Genomic DNA, 24,504 nt, shown 5'->3' with positions numbered 1-24,504 from the left:
AGCGATGCTTCTGACTGAGCCCACCCCGGTCTGATGCACTGTTTATGACGTATCGCGATATGTCCTAATCACGCTCCCACAAGAGAAAGCTCCTGATTGGTTAATGTGGCACGAATTTCCACGTAGGTTCAGATTTTTGAACTCGAGTGATTCGAGTCAAAAACGCAAAACACTCAATTCGCTCATAATCGCACCATTTGCGCAATTCATGTCATTCGCGCCGTGCCATATGCGCATATCACGCCGCAGGATGTCTATTCTCTCGCTTGCATTGAATTAACATGTAAATCACTCGCGATTGACGCGCCTTCAGCGTCTGGTGAGAACACGGCATTAGACTTCTATTAGATTTTTACTGACAGCCCAAATTTTGCCTTGTTTTAGGAAAGACGACTAGGTTTAGACGTCTATTAGACATTTATTAGACATCTTTATAAAAAAAAAAAAAAAAAAAAAAAACTTCCTGGGTTGTGAAGCTAATTGTCACGAATCAAGACAAGGAGGATCCAAATGCGAGTGTTTTAATGAACAGAGGACACACGAAAGTTCAAACAAAAGAGAGCCACTGACCACAGCGATGACATCAAACAGACAGCGGATGATACTGGGAGACAACAGTCAGGAACAAGGACAAACAAGGACAACAACGGACTGATAACCAGCACATACCACAGGAGGAATTTTATAGCCAGCCAAATGAGGTTCAGCTGGAGGATGATAAGTCAGCTGATGACATCAGCTGATCCTAGCACGCTGTCAACACAAAAGGTAAACAAACACACACCCTCACACATGACAACACACAAGGCATGATACATAACATACAGGAGGAACACACAGATCCATAAACCGTGACAGTACCCTCTCTCCTAAGAGCGCCTCTTGGCGCTCCCAGAAGAGTTTACCTGGCGATTGTAATCATCGATGAGAGAATGATCCAATATGTCCCTTGCAGGAACCCAACTCCTCTCCTCTGGACCGTAACCCTCCCAGTCCACCAAGTACTGGAATCCTCGTCCCCTCCGTCTCGAGTCCAGAATGCGCTTAACCGAATAAACCGTCTCCCCTTCTACGAGACGCGGCGGGGGGGGAACCGGAGTGGACGGATTAATGGCCGTATGAAAAACGGGCTTCAATTTAGAGACATGAAAAACGGGATAAATTCTCCTGTACGCTGGAGGAAGTTTGAGGCGGACTGCCACCGGACTAATGATCTTGGTGACAGAAAACGGGCCAATGAATTTAGGTGCAAGTTTGTTACATACGGTGCGGAGAGGAATATTTTTAGATGAAAGCCACACTTTTTGACCGACAACGTAAACGGGAGGCTTAGACCGGTGGCGATCGGCTTTAGCCTTGGTGCGCAAACCTACTTGAAGGAGGGTCTGTCTGGCCCTATTCCAAGTACGTCGACACCTCTGGACAAAGGCGTGGGCAGAGGGAACCGCGACTTCGGATTCCAGACTGGGAAAAGCAGGTGGCTGGTACCCTAAACTACACTCAAATGGAGAGAGGCCCGTGGCAGACACTGGTAATGAGTTATGTGCGTACTCAACCCATGAGAGCTGCTGGCTCCAGGAGGATGGATTCTGAGAGACTAAACATCGTAACATGCGTTCAAGATCTTGGTTGGCTCTCTCCGTTTGACCGTTACTCTGAGGATGGAAACCAGAAGAAAGACTAACAGTCGCCCCCATTAAATGACAAAACTCTCTCCAAAATTTAGAGATGAACTGAGGCCCCCTGTCAGAAACCACATCCGTCGGAAGGCCATGAATACGAAAGACATGGTCAATGACAGCAGCCGCTGTCTCTCTGGCTGATGGTAATTTGGGCAGAGGAATAAAGTGAGTGGCTTTCGAAAACCGGTCCACTACGGTCAAAATCACCGTATTCCCGTTGGAGGGGGGAAGACCCGTAACGAAATCTAGCGCAATATGGGACCAGGGTCTCGATGGCACTGACAGCGGCTGAAGAAGTCCAGCGGGGGGGCGATTGGAAGTCTTAGAAACAGCACAAACTGAGCAAGCCAACACAAAATTCCTTATGTCACGAGCCATAACTGGCCACCAGAATCGTTGTTTGATTAGATACAAGGTATGACTCACCCCTGGATGACAGGCCAACTTGGAAGAGTGACCCCAACGGATGACGTCAGACCGTAATTCCTCTGGCACAAATAAATGACTCGGTGGGCATCCAGGCGGAGGCGTTACCCCTTCTAAGGCCATGCGGACCCTCGACTCGATCTCCCAGGTGACAGCAGAGATAAAAAGTCTGCGTGGCACGATGGTCTCAGGAGATGATGCGCGCTCAGAGTGATCAAAAATTCGAGAAAGTGCATCAGGTTTAACATTCTTGGAACCTGGTCGGTACGAGATGGAAAAATCGAAACGTCCGAAAAATAAAGCCCACCGCGCCTGCCTAGAGTTCAATCTTTTGGCGGATTGGATGTACTCCAGATTTTTATGATCGGTCCAAACGATAAAGGGAACCCCCGAACCCTCTAGCCAATGACGCCACTCTTCCAATGCAAGCTTGACGGCCAACAGCTCTCGATTACCAATATCATAATTTTGTTCAGCATTGTTGAGACGATGAGAAAAATACGCCCAGGGATGCATCTTGCCGTCCGAGGAAGAGCGCTGGGACAGGATAGCACCGACCCCCACCTCTGATGCGTCAACCTCCACCACGAACTGCCGTGATGGATCAGGGGCAATAAGAATAGGTGCTGAAACAAAGCAGCTTTTCAGACGATCAAACACAACTTGCGCTGCATTGGACCACCTGAACGGAGTCTTGAGTGAGGTTAAGGCAGTCAGAGGTGCGGCGAGCTGGCTGAAGTTGCGAATGAAACGCCGGTAAAAATTGGCAAAACCAAGAAACCTCTGCAGGGCCTTGCGGGAATCTGGGGTTGGCCAATCTACCACAGCCTGAACTTTCTCTGGATCCATGCGCATCCCCTCGACTGACACGATATGTCCCAGAAAAGGAACAGACTGTGCATGAAAAACGCATTTCTCCGCCTTGACATAAAGCCCATTCTCTAGCAGCCTCTGAAGCACTCGCCTGACGTGTTGAACGTGTTCCTGGAGAGAATGAGAAAATATCAGTATGTCATCCAGGTAAACATAAATAAACTGATCTAGCATATCTCTCAACACGTCATTCACGAGTGCTTGGAAGACTGCAGGGGCGTTGGACAGACCGAAAGGAAGAACACAATATTCAAAGTGCCCCCTGGGGGTATTAAAGGCAGTCTTCCATTCATCGCCTTCTCGAATGCGGACCAAATGGTAAGCATTGCGGAGGTCTAATTTCGTGAAAAAGGATGCCCCCTGCAGACGTTCGAAGGCAGAAGACATCAGCGGCAAAGGATATGTATTCTTTACCGTGATAGCGTTCAGCCCTCGGTAGTCTATACAAGGACGGAGGGAGCCATCTTTCTTTTTCACGAAAAAAACCCCCGCCCCTGCTGGTGATGAAGAAGGGCGGATGATCTTGGCTGCTAGAGAATCAGAAATATATTTCTCCATGGCCTCCCTCTCTGGAACAGAAAGCGAATAAAGTTTGCCTTTAGGCGGAGACGTACCTGGCAATAACTCTATAGCACAGTCATAGGGACGATGTGGAGGCAGAGAAGCAGCTCGAGACTTACTGAACACTCTCTTCAGGTCGAGGTACTCCTTGGGCACGTTTGACAGATCCATGTGTTCTTCCTGAAAAACAGAACGCGACACAGAAGAACAGGCAGACAACAAACACGTAGCATGACAGCTCTCACTCCAAGATATTACAGATTCCTGTCTCCAGTTAATATGTGGATTGTGTATTACCAGCCAAGGATGCCCAAGGACTACTGGAGTGACAGGAGCTTCTGTTAAAAAAAAATGAATAATTTCAGAGTGGTTACCAGAGGTGATCAGTCTTATTGGACCAGTTGAATGAGTAATGGACGGAAGAGAAGAACCATTAAGAGCATGAACAGATATAGGTTGGGAGAGAGAAATCAAAGGAAGTCTGAGTTTTTTTACTAAAGCAGAGTCAATAAAATTTCCCTCCGCCCCAGAGTCAATAATTGCTTGAGTACTAAAATTGCCAGATGACCACTCCAACATAACATTCAAAAGAGTAGCTGCAAGGGAAGATTTGTTCAAAGATACTCCACCTGTCAGTAAACTCTTTTCTACTGACGGGCTCTGGTTTTTACCCTCAATCGCGATGTGATCAACACCACCGCTGTGAAACACCAGGTCCTTGCTGCGGCGTCTGCGCTTTTCCTCCAGCGACAGCCTAGAGCGGCCCATCTGCATGCCTTCGTGATCCGCGAGGGGCGTGGCCTCCTGCCCCGGAACTACCGTGACAGCCGGAAAAGGTGATCTCACCAGAGCGTGCGTGCGTCGCGTGTTTCTCTCCCTGAGCTGAAGACGAGAATCCACACGAATGGCCAGATCAATGAGTTCGTCGAGGGTTTTAGGAAGATCCAGGGTGAATATTTTATCCTTTATCTGGTCTGCCAGCCCATGGAGAAAGACGTCCCACTGCGCCTGCGCGTTCCATTCGCTCTCGGCCGCCAGGGTGCGGAACTCAATGGAGTAGTCAGCGACACTCCGTTGCCCCTGCTGCAACTCTGTTAGCGCCCGTGCCGCCTCTCTGCCCGCCAAACCTCGATCGAATACCTTTTTAAGCTCTGTCGAAAAGGTGTCAAATGAAGAGCAGCATGGGAGTTTCCTCTCCCACACAGCAGTTCCCCACTGCGCCGCTCTCCCGGTGAGAAGCGTGATGACAAACGCCACTTTCGATTCCTCCGTGGAAAACGAGGAAGGCTGCAGGGAAAAGTACAATGAGCACTTCGCTAAAAAGGCTCGACAAAACTCAGGCTCTCCGGAGTAGAACGCTGGAGGTGGAAGGCGAGGCTCGGAAAATCCAGCTGTTCGCTCAGGAACCGGCATAGATGGACTAAGGTTAGCTGCAACAGGCTGCTGAAGACCGACAGCATGAAGACGTTGCAACCGTGTTGTGAGATCAGAGATCTGAGTGACCAGCGCCTGGACAGCGCGACTGATGGTGACCATCTGATCATCATGTCTGTTCATGCGTGTGGTAGCGTGTGCAACAACTTCAGCCAGGCCGGAGATACTCGCTGGATCCATGTTTGATCAGTCCGTTCTGTCACGAATCAAGACAAGGAGGATCCAAATGCGAGTGTTTTAATGAACAGAGGACACACGAAAGTTCAAACAAAAGAGAGCCACTGACCACAGCGATGATATCAAACAGACAGCGGATGATACTGGGAGACAACAGTCAGGAACAAGGACAAACAAGGACAACAACGGACTGATAACCAGCACATACCACAGGAGGAATTTTATAGCCAGCCAAATGAGGTTCAGCTGGAGGATGGTAAGTCAGCTGATGACATCAGCTGATCCTAGCACGCTGTCAACACAAAAGGTAAACAAACACACACCCTCACACATGACAACACACAAGGCATGATACATAACATACAGGAGGAACACACAGATCCATAAACCGTGACACTAATATGAAAGCAACTGAAACTGCAATTCATTGACAGACCACTAAAATCTGGCTCCAAAAGGGAGCAAATTCCCATTGAATTCCATGTTAAAATGCTCAACTTTAAAGCAGAAAAAAATGTTTTACAGCCTGGTACAAAAACTGGAGATTGAAGTGGCTAAAAAGAACTACTCCAAAAAGAAGTTTTTAGCCAATGACCCCATGTCAGCCTGAAGAGGCATGATCATCACCATGTACAATTCCCCAGCCTCACAGCCTGTGTAGAATCAACTCTCTGATGATCAGAATGAGTTTTACTGCCAATTTGAAAAGACCAATTCTACATCCCCTCTAGGAAGCCCTTCACACATTGAACTTCCACCTTTCAGCCCCCTTTCTTCCTCTCTCGCCACTTAAGGCCTGCGCAGAGTGAACAGTGTCTTAAAGTCCTCTTTCTTCACACAGATCTTCAATAGGTCACTGGAGATGTGCAAAGTACCTTGCTGTTTTAAAAGTTCCACTATTGTTTTGGTCCTCAAAAAGCCCAAGGTCACTAAACTTGAGAGCAACAGATCTGTAATCCTTATGTCTGTTGTCATGAAGTCACTTGAGAGACTGTTCTTAGCCTACCTGAATGAACTTTGCTCTACAGTTTACCTACTGCCACTGAATAGTGCAACATTTTTATTGAACTGGGAAATATATAGGGTTCTTGTTTGTGGCCTTTATTATCATCATGCATGACCTTCCATCTGACATATTGAGCTCTCTGTGCCCATTTCCACCCGTCAGTGGATCACCAGCTTCCTAACAGACAGGCAACCGCGAGTAGGGCTGAGTAAACTCACAACAAAAATCTCACTAACAGCACCTGGGCCCCTCAGTGTTGTGTTCTCTCCCCACTGCTCTTCTCGCTGTTAATAAACAGTTGCACCTCTACAGACTCCTCTGTCAAGCTCTTGAAGTTCACAGATGACACTATTGTCATTGGCATCTTCAAGAATGGTAAAAAGTCTGCTTGCAAATAGTAGCTGAGCATCATTCCCCCACTTTCCAGCACTGACAGAACTGTGGCTGCAGTAAAGTCAATCTGATTAATTGGCAATACCATATCTCAGGACCTGGAGTGGGATAACAACATTGACACTTTTGTCAAAAAGGCACAGCAGTGGCTTTATTTAAGAGCCCATTTACACAGGTAAAACAAACCACAAAAAACAAACTTTTATATGTTTTGTATATTTGTTTACATTGTGTTGTTTTTGATACTGAACATGCATAAATCTCAAAACAAGTTCTCAATAAGAGGTTTTAGAAAATGATGTGTACATGTAAATGCCTAAAAACAAAAGTCTTTAAAAATCATGGTGTCATGTCAAGCATACTTAGTACATGTTTAGGAGTGTGTGGATTAATGACAAAAGCAGTGTGTTGTAGTGTTGTTGCTCAAGTGTTTTCTATTGTTGCTCAAGTGTTTTAAGCGTACTTGAAGCACTTTATAATCTACACACATAGCAAATTCTACATAGACATAAGCACCAAGCTGCCGACAGCAGGTCATCACTTCTCAAAAGGTACTGTTTACTTGCATGGTGATGGTGCCAAATACTGCTCTGGAATACACAATATATTATCTGGAATATATTAAACTGTTGGGCATTTTTGAATATGTGTAAATGCGAATCATATTAAAAACATGTAGTTTCAAACTTTTTCAAAATGCAAGGGAAACATTTTTTTTTTTCAGTTTATTTGTAGTTCATTCTCCCTTGTTCTTTTACAACTGCACGGTTTGGTTCAGTCACCAACTAGATATCAGTAGTCAGTCAGGACTGCAGAGAAGATCATTGGTGCCCCCCTGCCCAACCTCCAAGACCTTTATATCTCCAAGATTTTTTATATAAAAAAAAATCACTCTGGACCCCTCCCACTCATCCCACTCTCTCATTGAACCGTATACTTCAAGCCAGCTCTACAGAGCAGTGTGCACCAAAACAGCCAGACACAACAACAGTTTGCGCCCCAGGCCATTTCCATTCAACATTTAGATAACACATACGCACATTGCACTCTGTCAAAAGAATAGTTTATTTTTCTTTTTTTACTTTTTAAAAATTATTGCAATTGGTGTTTGTAATGATTTTTAATGCCTTCCTGGCCATTGGGAAGAAGGAGGCAGAGAACTGCTGAAATTTAAAGAATTTATTCAAGAAAAAAACAAACAAACAGATGGCAGCTCATCACAGAAACTGCTGTCGAACTAAAAACAAACATTACATAAACAGGACCTTTATCAGATGCACCAAAAGTATAGGAGATGGAGAAAATAAAGAGGAGAGACAGAAGAGAGAAAAAAAAATCCCTCCATCAGCTGAGATACCATTGTTTGCCTGGCCATGGCTCTAGACGCCGCATGGTGGATGTCCTCCCACTCTGCCCTGCCACTGGCTGGCTCTTCTAGAATCCAGGTACCTATAGCAGTGAGTCCCCCAACCATTTCACTCTTTGCTCCTCCCCTTTGTGGCGGTCAGAAGCAGGCTATGGCTCTTCTCTGCAGATCACAGAGACTTTCCCAGACTCTGCCTACGGTGGCAAGTCCCACGTCTCCTGGCCACCACATCTTGGTGAACGATTGCAGGTCTTTATATTCAGTAAACAGGGCAACTCTTCCGTCCCATCACTGACAGCAGCCACTCCTTCAGGTTGTGGTGGACAGTGGAGAGCTACGTGCCGTGCTCCATCGATCGTCTCCGGAGGCAGATTCTGCTCATCCAACCTGATGGCATCGCTCCCTTCCTCAGCAGCGAGGGTTTCCTGGCAGCATATTCCTCCTTCCATCCTGGTTTTCGGCAGAAACATAATGATTTTAAATGGCCTCCTGGCCGTTGGGAAGAAGGAGGCGGAGTTCCAACAATATTAAAAAAAAAATGTATTAAAGAAAAAAAAATAAAAATAAACAGACGGCAGCTTTTCACAAGCAAACACATCATAACTGGTCCAGGTCTGGAACTCTCTCATTCTCCTTTGTCATCCCTCATCCTCTTATAATCCAGTGCTCGGAAATCGTTCCATTTCCACGACTCTCAGCCCCGTCCACTTACTACAATGCTCTTATTTTTTTAATCAATGTCGGCACAGAGTTTGTATTTTTGTGCTCTCTGTACTGTAAGCTCCCATCACCAAAACTCATTTATTTAGTGTTCAAGCGAACTTGGCAGTAAAGCATTTTCTGATTCTGATTCTTCATCACAATATTGTGTGTTCATAACTCCAGGAGGCATCTACCAGGAGGGACTGCAACTAATGTCACAATTCAATGTGATTTTCTTCTGACATAGCTTAGCTTTTCTGTGTATGCCTTCAACATTGCTGTGCTTTTCTATGTTTATGTGCATTTACACCAATTTTAGTTCATCTGGAACTCAAACAGCTGTCATCTTCTCTGATTCATTGCAGTCATCTTCTCGCCTCTACACTTGACAATCAATTTCATAGTGAAACTTGAGCTGTTATATATAAATAAAATAAACATCAAGTTAATTATCATATTTCCAGTAAGGTACTACAATACCCATAAACCTGAAGTGACATCCACCTATCAGAGAACCCCTGTTACCATGGAAACAAAGGCAATCTCTATAAAAGTACGATTTTGCAGGCTAGCAGAGAACAGCGAGAGTTTCTCTGATAAGAAAGCTCTTAAAATAGAGCTGATTTGAGTAATTGTAACTTCACAGATAATTGTCAAACCCTTTTCCCCTTTGAAATCAATTTAGCATTGACTGCGAACTAGATAGGAAATAGACTGGTGAGAGCTAGGGCAGTGAAAACATGAGGTCACTGTTGTGTGAAAGTGTATTTGTTGTTTGTGAGGACAGACACTGTTGTTCACCCAAAGATGCCTCTCTAGAGGAAAAAATGACTCTTATCGGGAAGGATCCTACAGGCAGGATGATGTAGGGAAAGGCAGATCATTCTTGATATGAGGTTGCATCTGTACAGCACTGAGATTATATTTAACGTGCTACAATGACTCTGCCTGCAGCAAGTTCAACACGGCGAATTAAATAGACATAAAAAGACAAAAATAAAACGACAGTTTCTGTTACCATGGAGGTGTAATGTCAGAAGAAGAAATGTATTTATGTAATACATGACCACAAAGAACATGAAGAAGAAAGAGACAGTAAGCCAGAGAGAGAAACAAACAATGAAGAAAGGCAGACAGGAAAAGTGAGATAGAGAGCTTGGGTTGTCTTAGACATTAAGATGTCTGAGCTGTGCTTAACTTCCTCAGTTTCTCCTCTCAGACTGAAATACACCAAAAGCAGGATTACAGAGCGATTGCAAGAAAAGCACTTGGTGCTCAGACTCGTTGAATTTGTACACTTGGAGAAAAGAGCGCGTGGTTGTGTATTTAAATGCTTGACTCAGAGCTCTCCAGTGTAAACAGAACCATAAGACATGCATGTCTATTTCCTGTTTGAACTCCTCCCCTATTCTACGCATCCCCCTGACCTTAAGACCACAGCAAACATGCCATTAATTGGTGTCTGTAAGGTGAAAAAAAGCTTAAAGCACCAAAAAGGGTTACATATATTGATTTACTTGAAAAGAGCAAACAAAAGTAAAAGTCCACTCAAGTGATTTTCTCTATTATTTAGTTTTTGAACATACAGAGTGCAGTCTCAGAAATAAAGGTGCTGGAGCAGCCACTGGGGTGGTACATTTTCAAAAGATACAGGTGACTGGGGCCACTAAAATATTATAAAATACAGGTGGGGTTTCCTAATGCCCAACTTCAGTTTTTCTCCAAACAAATGGAAGTATCAAGCAAAGAGGTGTAAAAACAATCGTCTTTATTAGAGACTTAAACTGATTTTAAAAATGTATTCATAGAAAACATGCAATCCCTTACAATGAATCTACACACACATATATACATATATATATATATATATATATATATATATATATATATATATATATATATATATATATATATATATATATATATATCCTGTTATATACATATATATATATAGATCCTGTTTTGCATAATACTTGTCAGTGGCCACTGATCAATCAAACTCGATATTATTCCGGATATACCCACATTTGGGAAAAAAAAAAAAAAAAAAAACACAACCCAACACTTCAATACAAACAAAACCCTTCAAAACAAAAACACACTTCCCACCACTAAAGAAAGATAAATTAACACACACTCAAAATAAACAACCAACCCACACAACAAACAAAGTCAAAATAAAACAACCCTCCCCATATAAGATAATCCTTGCTGTAATTAATTGAGGATGAACAATCCCAAATAAAATACAAACCCAACAGATATACAGGTATATCAAAACACGCACAGATAAACTAGCCTGACCTCACAAAGAAACGCAAGTATTTTACGTTTTGTCAGTTTAGTGGCTAATTTCAGTCGTTTGAAAATGTACGATTTTAAAAAGGAGGCGTGGCTCCTATCCCCATCCCTAACCCCAACCAGCATTGGGTGATGAGCAAATCGTACTAAATTGTATGAATTAGATTGTACGAATTCATATGAATTAGCCACTAAATCAAAATGTTATGAATTGGCGTGAGATTGCGTTGGATACACAAGAACATTCACAATTGCACCAACATCAAAAGAATAAGCACACCCTCACACCATACGCGCACACACACACACACACACACACACACACACACACACACACACACACAGCTTTGCTGCAACCGGGTCACAGACTATTAGGTGCCCGAGAAGAAAAGCGAATCACTTCCCTGTAGCACAATCGGGTCACTAAACAGCAAAGGGCAATCACTTTAAAACAACCGTTCAGTACTCATTGTCATTCGCATGTTAAAAATTGAAATCACATTTCTAAATAAAAATGAGAATTTACCCGCAGCACTGTTAACTAGATCTCAACACAAGTGGGGAGTAATTGACTGATTTAACATGGATACCGCTAAAACAATGATTTACAATTAATTAACAGCACTAGAAATCACTAGAAATAACCGGAGACATAAACAGAAACATACCTTGTCGCGTGCTGATGCAATTGCACTACCTTAGGCCCATGAATTAGAAGCAGAATTATAGAAGAAATTCAACCTTATACAGGCTCTATGAATACTGCAGGCTTAATGCTTAACGCTCAATGCTTAACACACATCCAAAAGTTAGGACGCAATCAACACACCGCCTCTATTCCATGCCAGAGAGAAACGGAAGCAAAGAGAAACCTCCAAACTTTTAAAGAAGCGGTGAGCTTAATTTCCGACTCCATTCACCCAGATATAATGGGAAACCTCTCCCCTTTGGGGATTGGCCTATTACATTGGGGATCCTCCATTACACACATTTATACCTTAAGGTTCCGTATTAGTAACTCAAAGCTACACAAAAGAGTAGCTTTTGAAATTTTAGGAACTAATATGTAATCTTTAGGTACAGTACAAATGTGTTGAAAAGTTACTGCCCCGGTGACAGTTTTTTGTACCTTTATTAAGCTGCGGTCACACTAGAGTTTGTGTGTGCGAAATTCTGTCTTACGGCATTACGAAATGGGGGCGGGATTAAACAAGATTATTAGGCATTAAAAAAGCGAGCGATTGCTCCATGTTTTAAATTTCTGTCCAGAAACGTCATATTTTGATCTTCGGTTGGTCTCACGCAGTCAAGTGATGCGATTTCGCAGGTCAGAGTTCACAAAGCTTAAACTTTGTACCGCAGCAACCTGCGAAACTAAGCGAACGACCCTGCGATTCCGGTCTGAAACATTCAAATGGAAGTCTATGGGACCAAAAGCCCAGTGTGACCGCAGCTTTACTGAGAGTGTATTTAAAATGATAAGATATACTAACACTCATGCACTCATTATTGAACAATAACCAACAATAAATGAAGTTAACTTGTTAACAAAGGTTTGGCGGCAGGACCACGCCTCACTTTGTCTCCTTAACCAACCACCTACTTCCTAAAACCTATTTAAGGCAGACCAGTCCTCTATTTCCTCGCTTCCCATTTACAATCCTATAACCCTCTCTTCACTCCTACGTTGAATTGGGGGGTCCAATCCCTCTACCAAAGTATTGCAGAGATGGTACCCCACTCTGAGTCTTATCATTGTAGAATGCCTGATCAACCTACCTATGTGTTCACTGTTTATCCTCTTACTTCCCTTCCCCCTTCTCTTACCATCCCCTTTATCAAAGTCTAGCTCAAAGTGTGGCGTGGGCCATGCTGGTGAATTTAATGTTAAGTAAATAGGAATGAAGTTCAGTCAGAATAGACAGAAGTTTCCAACAGGTTTATTGTTACATGTGCACAAAACAGCTTATAAATGCATCACCTCCAGCGCTTAAGTCAGGAGTGTCCACATTCGTTGCTGAAGAGCCAGTGTCCTGGAAAGTTTAGCTTCAACCCTAATCAAACACACCTTAACAAGCTAATTAAGCTCTTATTTGGTATACTAGAAACTTTCAGGCAGGTGTGTTGAAGCAAGTTGGAGCTAAAGTCAGCAGGACAGCGGCCCTACGTGACTGACTTTGGAAACCCCTGGCCTAAGTAAACAGTGTGCGTCACTAATAATAATAGATTCTCGCTTATCAGACACTAAATGTGATAACTTCAGGGGTCTGTTCTTCGTACGTGGATTACTCAGTTAGCTGGATTTGGAAATTAACGATTTGACACGATCCAGGATCGTTTTGTTCTTTAAAACTGATCCGAGAGTTGTTGTCATAGCAACAGTTCTGGTAGATCAAACTGGTCGGGAGCAGGCTCATTTCATATAAACAGGATTATATCGGCTCAGTTCAAGCAAAGACAATACAGAAAGTATGTGCCAAATTCTGATATTTTCTTACAGTTGTAGTTATATACACTTGGGAAATAGTAAATATATATATATATATATATATATATATATATATATATATATATATATATATATATATATATATATATATATATATATATGAACTTTTCAGATCACTTTACTTCAATTTGTGTATGATAATAGAAATGCACAATTTGTGACTTTTTCAATACCAATAAAACATTAATGCAGTCATAAACATGTTTTAACAGTTAAGATGCCAGTGATTTGATGCTTTACAAAAGTTGCAGACACTTTACCAATATCAAAATGCTTTTGTAAACATCCAGTTATTGTCTACACTGATTAAAAAACGGCTACTATAATACTTCTGTGGCTACTATAATAAGGAACATCTACTGTAAAACTATATAAATTGCTCTTTACACATGAAAGGGCCAAGCCTGCAGCCCACAACAAAGTTGGAAAGTTATTGCGTATCATATTTAACAAACCGTTAACTGCGAATTTTATGTAATTTTGCTCATATGGATGATTGAATATCAATCAGATGATGTCATTATGCTGCTGTGCCATCAGCCAATCGCTGCATTGCTGATCATGATTTCGAGGATCGATAGATCTGTCCTTCACAACATACGCAGCGATCTCAGATCAGTTTATCCAGACATTTTAATGTGATTAACGAACTTGCTTGAAGAACCAAATAGCCAGAGATCAGTTATCAAGATCCAGAATCTGCCATATTGATGATCTTGTTAATATATGAAATATATATTATATATATTAGACATAATATGTTGCATAATAATATCGTCATTGTATTCATTTTTTGGATAAAATCTTTATTTACGTTACATGTATGAGCATGGGTCACGAGTTAACACGACTCTAAAGGCACAGGTAGACATGAGTCTAGAACTAAGAAAAAACATGGTTTGAGCAACTGATGAAGCATCGTTTAGTCACAGAGAGCTATTCTATCAGCGGGAGAGTTTGTAGAAACACGTTAACGCGACTACATGTAACTAAACAGCATGTAAACATGTTAACATCGATGGAAACATGTTAACACGGGTCCACAACCACAGCAAGGCATGTTAACTGACAAAGATATTAAAACAAACTGCTTCGTTTGAAGTTCTGAGTAGCTCAGTTAGTTAAGTTGATTGATACGTGTACAAAAACTTTTCACTACACGGGTTCGAATCCTGTTAAAGACATGTAAATTCTAATTTTTTTTTATTTATTTACTTTGGTTATATAGTGTTCTGCTACACAGATATTAAAATCAATAATGCACACAATGACACTGACACCAACTAATAAGAATCTTTATTTGGTATGGACATGTTTTGTTGCTGTGAAAAAGTGACGAATCTGCCAATCTGCAAACGTGAATAGCTTACATCTGGAAAGGGACACCAGTTAACACGGTCACCAGTTAAACCGTAACACCGGCAAACAAAACAAAAATTGACGCTGGCAAACAAAATGAATTAATGCCGAGAAGCAAAGCAAAATAATGAATAAAAGCAGAACAATAATGAAAGCGAAACAATAAATACAAGCAAATCAGTTATCAAAACAAAACAATAGTGAAAGCAAAACACCAACGGCATCACATGTAGAGTCTTCCACCAAGAATCGTCATAAAGATCATATATTCCGGTTCCCCTTCCGCTTTAACAAGATGAGATGTTAAAATTAATGAGCGCACCCCATTTGCTAAAGTAAGAAAAGACATATTTACATGTCGGGTCGGCTAAAGTCCATACAATGCTATATAACACTCACGCACCCACTTGTCGCTTTAACTAAAAGTGAAGCACAATAAATACCAATACCAAATACTGCTGACGTGTTCAATACAATCACCACACACACCTGTGAAGTAAAACTACGCTACAAACTTGCCGCAAAGCAGACACCACCAGCACCACTTTAATTTAACAACAGATAGCACAGATTCAGCACAGTTTCAAACCCTTTACAATAATACAAGATAGTCATCTTACCCTACCTGAACGTAAACAGGTAACAAAAAGGAGCACATCATAGAAAGGGGAATGCCAGGAAGCAAAAAGCCCAAAATCAACAGGACACCGCATACCCGTCAAAATACAAGTCCTTAAATTGTATGGCTGCTCGTACTTCATTGGTCTACCAATCACACTATTGCGACTTCCTGATTCCTCCTTAAGTCGCTAGAGAGGCAGTGAGGGTCTTTTGAATTTGTGATGCGCTTGTGGCTGAGACAGAAACGCTGACCCCAAGATGTTAGTAGCAAAACTTTATATAAACTTGAAACATGACAAAACAGACAACAGTCTGTGGGTTGAATACTTATTGTGTATAAGGCTGATTATTGTGTTGTAGCGTGGCGTGTAGTGATATAGGGTTGTTGCATGTGCCGTGGCATTCAACAAAAAATATGGCTACCCCACTCTAATTCTCTCTTATTAACACCTGTGTGAGTGTGCACACGCTTTATTTGCTCTAGCAGGTGCCAGGTATGCCCACGTGACCAAAACATAAGACGTCACTGTGAAACCCAAACTAATCGGTAAACAAATAAACATTATCATTAAATGAAAAGTAATATGGCTCCTATACACACACTGACCAAACCCAAAATGAATCACCTTGCCACACGAGAAAACAATAAAATGATTTTAAAAAAATGAATAAAATAAATAGGCCTACTGTGTAAATTATAACAGTATATCCTCAGAGTACTCGGTCAAAATGACACTGTCAAAAAAGTTAATCAGTCATTGATGGAAAATATGCAGTTAACCTCATCGGGCAATATACAGTGGCAATGGTATTTGTTGAATATTTGAATATTTGTTTTGTTTTGTTTGTGGGCTGCATGGTGGCACAGTGGGTAGCTCATTTGTCTCACAGCAAGAAGGTCACTGGTTTATGCCTCGGCTGGGTCAGTTTGCATTTTTGTGTGGAGTTTGCATGTTCTCGCTGTGTTCGCGTGGGTTTCCTCTGTGTGCTCCGGTTTCCCCCACAAGTCCAAAGACATGTGATATAGATGATTTGGGTAGGCTAAATTGTCCGTAGTGTATGTGTGTGAATAAGTTAGTATGGATGTTTCCCAGTGATGGGTTTCAGCTGGAAGGGCATCCGCTGCATAAATACATATGCTGGATAAGTTTATTCTGCTTCGGTGACCCCAGAATAAAAAAGGGACTAAGCCAAAACAAAAAAAAATGAATGAATGTTTATTTTTTGTACAAACACAGCTGTCCTAAAGAAGATCAATCTCTAGAGAAATAACTAATATTTGGTAATACTCTACATTACAGCAAGATTGAAAACAGACACCATGCAATAAAGCTCAAGTGAAGTGAGACAACTGTGAAATTCTACAGTCCTGTTCAACTAAATATCTGTACTCTCGGGAAGCTGCTTGACCGATTAAATTAGTGGACTGGAACTAACTGTTGTATAAATAATAGATGCATGCCCACATTGAGCACCAAGTTTTTGGAGTTGCAACTGTTCTTATTTTCCGTTTGGCCTGCCTAAAATTCTTAGATCACTAATAAAGAGATTACAAAAAAATTGCATAAAAACATAAAAAAGCACCACTGGAATAGACCATTGAACAATCAGATTTGTAGATTTCTGATTAGATTTCAAGTTTGCCCTTCTAAAATATAAACAACAGGGTCCAAAATGGAGTCCACTTCTGAAAGTATTTTTTATAATTTATTGTTTATATCAATTACTGTAATTACTTTAGTCTGACAAAGAGTTTGAAATATGAATTTCAAGAGTTCACATTAGCTCATGATTTATACATAGCTTGTTTGGCATGCTGTCTCATGAGAGAGCCCTGAGCTCAAGGGGTCCTCGAGCCTAGGGCTCCCCCCTTTCGCAGGGCGAGGGGAGATTGAGCTCAGGTCGATCTCAAACTCCCCCGCTGTTGAGGCCAAGGCAAACTTCCTGAGAGTAAGTCATTAAAAAAAAAAAAGATTTAGGCTTATTTTATTTATAATATAGAGCACATTTTGGATGGTGGGAGAAAACCGGGGAACCCAAGAGAAACCCACACGGACACGGGGAGAACATGAAAACTCCATGTTTACCAATTCCAAAGCCATTGGTATTCTTGCTGTGAGGCAACAGTGCTAGTCATTGAGCCAACGTGTTGCTCATTCTGGATAAAGGTGGAAGAAGAGGAGGAGGGGGGTTTCTTCCAGACGAAGATAGTGTAGAAAGGAAATGAGGATATATATATATATATATATATATATATATATATATATATATATATATATATATATATATATATATATATAGTGACTTGGGATCCTTTGATTGGAGGATCATGATTAGCTTATGTGGACCAGCTGGGTCAATCATAAGCACATGCTCCTCTCGAAATTAGTTTAAAATTAAACTTCCCTTGAAATTGTCAGTATTGACTTTGTCTCTTCTTTTTTGTAAATACAGCAGCATCTAACTTCACAAATTTATGCAAAACTTTTTTTTTTAAATATAATATAAGGTGCAAATAACATCCAGAACTTTGAACATCTTTTGCATTATAAAATGATTTCTTTTGGATTTAGCGGTCTCCAACAACATGCTAATATGCATGCAAGGTCACCAAACACTTTCATTGTCCTATAATATTTATGTATGTTTATCTAATTAGCCCAGTGACTCCCATATGATTTATTCAGTGATTCATTTGTTACTACACCCCTCCCTTACATGATACTAATCTGTGCTGATTGGTCTGATGACCTAGTCTGTTGTGATTGGTTGATTGGGTTTAGCACAAGACAAAGAGAATTGCTCACTACAGAAGCTAAGCAGGGCTGCACCCGGTCAGTACCTGGATGGGAGACCACATGGGAAAGCTAGGTTGCTGCCGGAAGTGGTGTTAGGGAGGCCATCAGGGGCGCCCAACCTGCGGTCTGTGTGGATCCTAATGCCCCAGTGTAGTAACGGGGACGCTATACTGCTCAGTGAGCGCCGTCTTTCGGATGAGACGTTAAACCGAGATCCCGACTCTCTGTGGCCGTTAAAAATCCCAGGATGTCTTTTGAAAAGAGTAGGGGTTTAACCCCGGCATCCTGCCCAAATCTGCCCACTGGCCTCTGTCCATCATGGCCTCCTAACCATCCCCATATTCAATTGACTTCATCACTGTCTCCTCTCCACCAATCAGCTGGTGTGTGGTGTGCGGTCTGGCGCAAAAATGGCTGCCGTCGCGTCATCCAGGTGGATGCTGCACACTGGTGGTGGATGAGGAGATCCCCCTTATTGTGTAAAGCGCTTTGAGTGCCCAGAAAAGCGCTATATAAATGTAAGGAATTATTATTATTTTTATTATTATTATTATTATTATAAGTAGCCAGAGTACAGAGTATATTGGTGAGCAAAATGCAGTACTGCATTAAAGCAATGCAGTTAAACACCAGCCCATACTCTATTTTTAACCATATTCTTAACCATAACACCAAGTCATAACAATGACACACATTCAGTATTAATTCACGCAGTGGCAAAAGTTAAACTATTTTGAAAATTGACCGCATGCACCACTCAAGTGTAAGAACAGCTGATGGTGGTCATAACAATAACAAATGGCAAAGGATCGCGAGTTCCAAATGCATTTAAATTGGTAAAGGAAGAAGCCCATGCCGCATTTTCAACATCTGGATACAATATGTGAATAGCCCTATAAAGATTTAACTTGAGAGATCCATTACAAACACTGAACTATTATAGATAAGTGATTACAATGCGAGCAGAGTGATTACAAGTTACAATACACAATTAAATACATTATTTGCAAACCAACATTACAGAAAACGAGGCAATCATTTTTATCACATTTAAAGCTTGTTTAGGAAGGTAGAAACACTTACAGAATTTGGAGGAAGAAGAAACTGGGCCATATAAACTGGAACAGTTACTGACAAAGTCCCATATATTACAGGACTTTGTAGATCCATCCTTTAACTACAGCCAGCTGGCGATTCACACATTGCAGCGTAGGTTATTGTATCAATCATCAGAAAAATCACAGGAACAAACACAGTACATGGTATAATGTGGTATTGTTGTGAAAACAAATGTTAACCCTTTATTTTCCATTAGTTATATGCTACTGTTTGAAGGGAAGGGCGCATTCACATTTGACCAGATCTGGCACGTCATATTTGGCGATGTGGCGTATCAAGGTCGATACAAACTGGCAAAAGATCTGAACTAAAAACAAATCATTCATTTGACTCTGAGTCGACTCTTTCCTTAAAGAAACAATAGTTTTAAACAGGGTGCACTTTCAGAATTAAACCTCAGCTGGATGTTTTTATTCACTTACAGCTGTGTTACACACTGCATGGAAGGTCATTTTCAAAAATCTGTAATAGGGGCTCATTAATGGAAGAATCCATTACATGTATGGAGTAGTAGCCTATATATATAATAAAAAATAAATAAATAGATAAACAAAACAAAGGATTTCAAAGACAGAGCTAGTAAAAAATCAGCGAACAGCATACTAAAACCTTAATAAAAAGCTACATTGTTGAATCTCAATTTTCACTTACAATACATCTAAATTTTGCCTAAATGATTAAGAACAGGCACTCAACATTGCACTGCAAGATTTTCACATCTGTTTTTCTCTCTGTCTTCTTGTGTCTGTGATTCCTTTTCCTTCTGGCTTTGGCACAAGGATGGATGAAGAGAACGAGAGGACTCTCAAGGTCAGCGCTGCTCCAGGGAAACACCGCTTCACAGTTACATCATTCCACACTATCACTTCGTTCCTGCCTGGGTCTATATTTTTGTTTGATAAGAAAAAGGAACCAGAGCTGAAGAAAGAAATATTTATTCTGTGTGAGCACAGTGTTCCACAGAACGTTGCTCCAACAATGACTACATTGTTATGATCAATAGCTGTCATGATCAATAGATCTTGATGCTTCACAATTCAGGGTTTATTTTGTGCTGAGCAAAGTAAAGTGTTTACTTTGACCACTGTGACTGTGATGGCTGCAGTAAACGCAAAACTCTGAACTCAATGCTGCTTCTGTGATCATATGGGTCAGGCATTTACCCCAGCCACCTCAGTCAAAAACACAGTCAATGTTACTCACTAGATGGTTGCCCTATCTTTCATACTCCTCATATGACCTATCTGTTGCTTCTTCTGGATTAACTTTGTATCCAACAAGGAAAAACTATTAATTGAACTTGAATCGCCATGACCTGCATTGAATTGAAATACTATTGAATCTTAATGAACATTGTTTGTATTTTCTGCTTCTGTCTTGCATGTGTACCAGACCTACACAAACTCACCATGGATCCCAACCATCCAATCAAGTTGACGCACTCTGACAAATAGTAACGGCATTAAAAGCCTTACGTCTCCCAGAAAACCATATCAAGCTGCCTTTCTCATTCCCATGGCCAGTTGGTTTTTTGAAATGCATTTTCAGAAATTTCCCATTGAGCAACTAAGTATTTTTGCATAAACTAAGTATTGTTGTGGATCAGAGACATATGGAACATTAATATTGTTATAATCAACTCCTTTGATTAAATTACAGCTCACTCCACAAGTTTTTAGTGCTCTATACCTTCTATCACATACTTTGGCTTCTATAAGTACACCTTACAGTTTCAAACCTTAGCAGCCTTTAGTGGATGAAATGAAACAGCCCTGCTCATTATGTATCTTTGAGGGCTAAACCCACAGATCAGAGCTACTATGACTTTTTATTATGATACTGTTGGTCTAGAAAAAAGAAAGGCACAAGGATTTCCCAAAGACTCACTGTACACCAGCTCAGCGAAGCCACTTAGTAGTCTGCCTCACCTTCCGTTGATGCTCCAGTACCAGAGCCCATGCAAATCAACTCCACATGTCTGATATCTGAAGAACATAACTGATGCCTCAGGAACCAAATGAAACCAAAAAGGTTTCACTTCTCTATCTTGTACCAAACAGGTAACCACAACATTAAAAATCTGATGCCCTGTCTGTTCTGATTTCCACACAGAGCCAGAGCCCATTCTACCTCCAGTCATCATTGTAAGTCACATCCATTGGAATAATGATGAGGAAATCCAAAATGCCACTCTCCAACAACCAGTTCCTCTGGAAGGTCCAGAAGGAAAGATATACACACCCACTAACTTAAGTTCTTCTGGGCTCTGATCACAATCTTCTAGGCTCTGAAGCATCCAACAGACCTTGCTCCTTAAACCCTGGTACTGGTAGCCCAGTATGACTGATGACATATCCAGGTAAATCCGTAGTTGCTCAGTCTCTGCCATCACCAAAACCCCCTCACCATGTCCCTTCAGGAAAGCTCATTCCCATACTTGTTCCATGAAGGCCCTAGTCCAACTTGATTAGGTAACTCTTGAATATGAGTCAATATAACTATTTTATGTTTGCACAACAGTATTCTTGTAGCTTAATTTTATTCTGACTGATAGACTGTAGGCAGTTTTTAATATTTTTTTCTAGAAATTGAACAAGTCAGGGACCTTGCTTTCTATGAAGCTCTCAGATTTCACCTAAAATATATATATATTAGGGGTTTTCATCTTTATTTAATTGTACAGTAGAGAAGAGAGACAGGAATGAATGGGGAGCAGAGAGAGGGGAGGGATCAGCAAAGAACCTTGAGGTGGAAATCAAACTTAGGTTGCTGTAATCACCTCGGTGTGGCATGTCATTGCACTAAACCACACGGCTATTGGCGCCAGCAAACCTAAAAAGCTTCATTTTTTATTCGAAAGATGAACGTAAGTCTCAGTGATTTGGAAAAACATGAGTTAATTTCATATAGGCTGATAAAAAACACAGTGCCACAGGAAGTTAAATGCTGCCAACATTAGCTTTCCCTATGTTTATGTAATATATTATGTAATTTAACAATATTTGTAAAATAATCAGCCCAGGCTCATTAAAAATACATTCCTCAGCCTACATTTTTGCTAAATCGAAAATGTGTTGCTCTGGGCACATTTCAGATTACAGAGAAAGTTTTTTGCAAGTTTCAAAAACACATCTTTTTTGTACACAATCAAAAAAAAAAAAAAGAAAAAAAGGCAGGGCTTTTTTATACAGATCGCTTAAAGCAGTGGTTTCCAACCTTTTTATCACCATGGACCAATCAACGCTTGACAATTTTAACGCGGCCCGGGGGTGAGTGTACATAGATTTCGAGGCGACCATCAACCGCTCTCTCAGTGGATGACAACCTGGCAAAACATTGCTGTAACTCAGATACACATTTTATTTATGGAGAAATTTTTAAAGCACAGCAGTGTTTGTAAGATAATTAGTCTACTGAAATGTGTATATTCCATACAAAATATGAAGCTAATTGGTCAGTTCTTGACACGTGACTCACAGTATTCTACATATATTTTTTAACTTGGTTCATCTGGAAGGAGCGAGCACATCTTTGGTCGTGCTGTTTCCGTGCCTTTCCCGCCTTCAATGGAAATAACCTAGTTCCTAGTCAGCCTTAAGGTCTCCATCATTTGTGATCTCCAGCAATTGATATTCTTGCACAGACATGCTGAATTCACCTGGTTTGTAAGAAATAGGTTGTGCATCCATTCCTTTGCAGTTTGTGGGTTCTTCACTGAGCATTTTCCCCTTCGCAAAGAAATTTTCCAAAGACGTCTGTTTCTTACTTATTTTGCTAGCTTGTGGGATAGATTTTGCCGCTTTGAGATGACTGAAATGTAACGAGAGAATACGGTCATTTTTCTAAATGAAAGATTTTTCAAAATTAAAAGATCATTCAACTCAGGTAGTAAATAAAACAAGCATATTCAATTATTTTTGCGTGGCAATTGATCCACAGACTGGTCTGGTCTGTGGCACAGGGGTTGAGGACCACTGACTTAAGGCACTGAACCACTGACCAACAGTGATTTTTTAAAAGCATCTATCGATCTATCGATCTATCTATCTATCTATCTATCTATCTATCTATCTATCTATCTATCTATCTATCTATCTATCTATCTATCTATCCATCCATCCATCCATCCATCCATCCATCCATCTATCCATCCATCCATCCATCCTACAACAATTCTAAATGTTCTTTAGTCTTTTCACATAAAAAAACAAGTTTATATAGCTCCATATTTTGGTGCAGAGAATACAACTCATTTTCATGTTTTAAACAGTGCACTAATTAAGCCCAAATGCCTGAACAATAGGCTTACATCCACATGGCTCGTGGGTAACTGGTGCACTCTCCCTGTCTCATTCACTTCCTCCATCTCTTTTGTCTCCCTTCACCCAACTCTCCATGGCACTTTGATTTATGTAGGAAGCACTCTCAAGGTCACTGCCTTCCCAAGAGAGCACCGAGAGGTTCATAGTTACATCATGCCGAAAGGATCGTTCTGCGCTATCACTCATTTCCTGCCTGAGGACTATTTTTGTTGTGGGAATTGATTAACTGGGCAAATTTGATAAGAAATACAGACAGAGCAGCAGCAAAAAGAGCTCATGCTGTGAAGCCACTGATCCATAGAATGTCATGCCAGCATGCATCTGAAGACATTAACTCTTTGTGGGACTGCTTGAGGTCTAGAATATGCCATGTCATGAATGTGAGGATGTGTACACCAAACTGAGTAAAAAGTAAGTTCTCCGTTTCTCTTTGTGCAACAAATATAGTAGATTTGTAATATATCTGCATATTAGTCTTCATTGGATGCTTACAACTAATGTCTACTTCATTGACCTTCAAACACTGTATATGTAGCTAATGCCTGGAAGAATTTGGTGTGCACTGTTGACATGCTGAGATACTTTCTGCACTAAAAAAAAATGGTAAAACTGACTACTAATCACCTTTTGTTGTGTGTCTAGAAATACTGAAGAAGCTACCAGAGCTGAAATTCATATGCAGTATGGTAGTTGCCGTTTGGCTTCTAACAAACTAATTAGTAGACCAGTCACAATTTTCATTATGTATATATTTGAATTAATGTAAATCTATTGCAGGTGACCTTCAAAATACAATTACGAACCTTTAAATAGCATAAAAGGGAGACTAGAGATAAATATAAAGATGAGAGAGAG

General features: G+C 40.9%; 1 non-coding gene across 1 annotated transcript in view; it reads right to left on the bottom strand.

Annotated features, from left to right (window-relative positions):
- Positions 1-7,714: 7,714 nt before the first annotated feature.
- Positions 7,715-24,504, bottom strand: part of ccdc172 (coiled-coil domain containing 172) — a 216,616-nt gene continuing 199,826 nt past the window's right edge. Inside the window, exon 9 of the transcript XR_012389232.1 lies at positions 7,715-8,368. This is a non-coding gene — a transcript (coiled-coil domain containing 172). The remainder of the gene's footprint in view (positions 8,369-24,504) is intronic.

Source organism: Danio rerio, chromosome 13 (assembly GCF_049306965.1).
Source record: "Danio rerio strain Tuebingen ecotype United States chromosome 13, GRCz12tu, whole genome shotgun sequence".
NCBI classification, from domain to species: Eukaryota; Metazoa; Chordata; class Actinopteri; order Cypriniformes; family Danionidae; genus Danio; species Danio rerio.
Note: the sequence above shows the minus strand (reverse complement) of the source record. Positions and strands in the feature narration are given on the sequence as shown.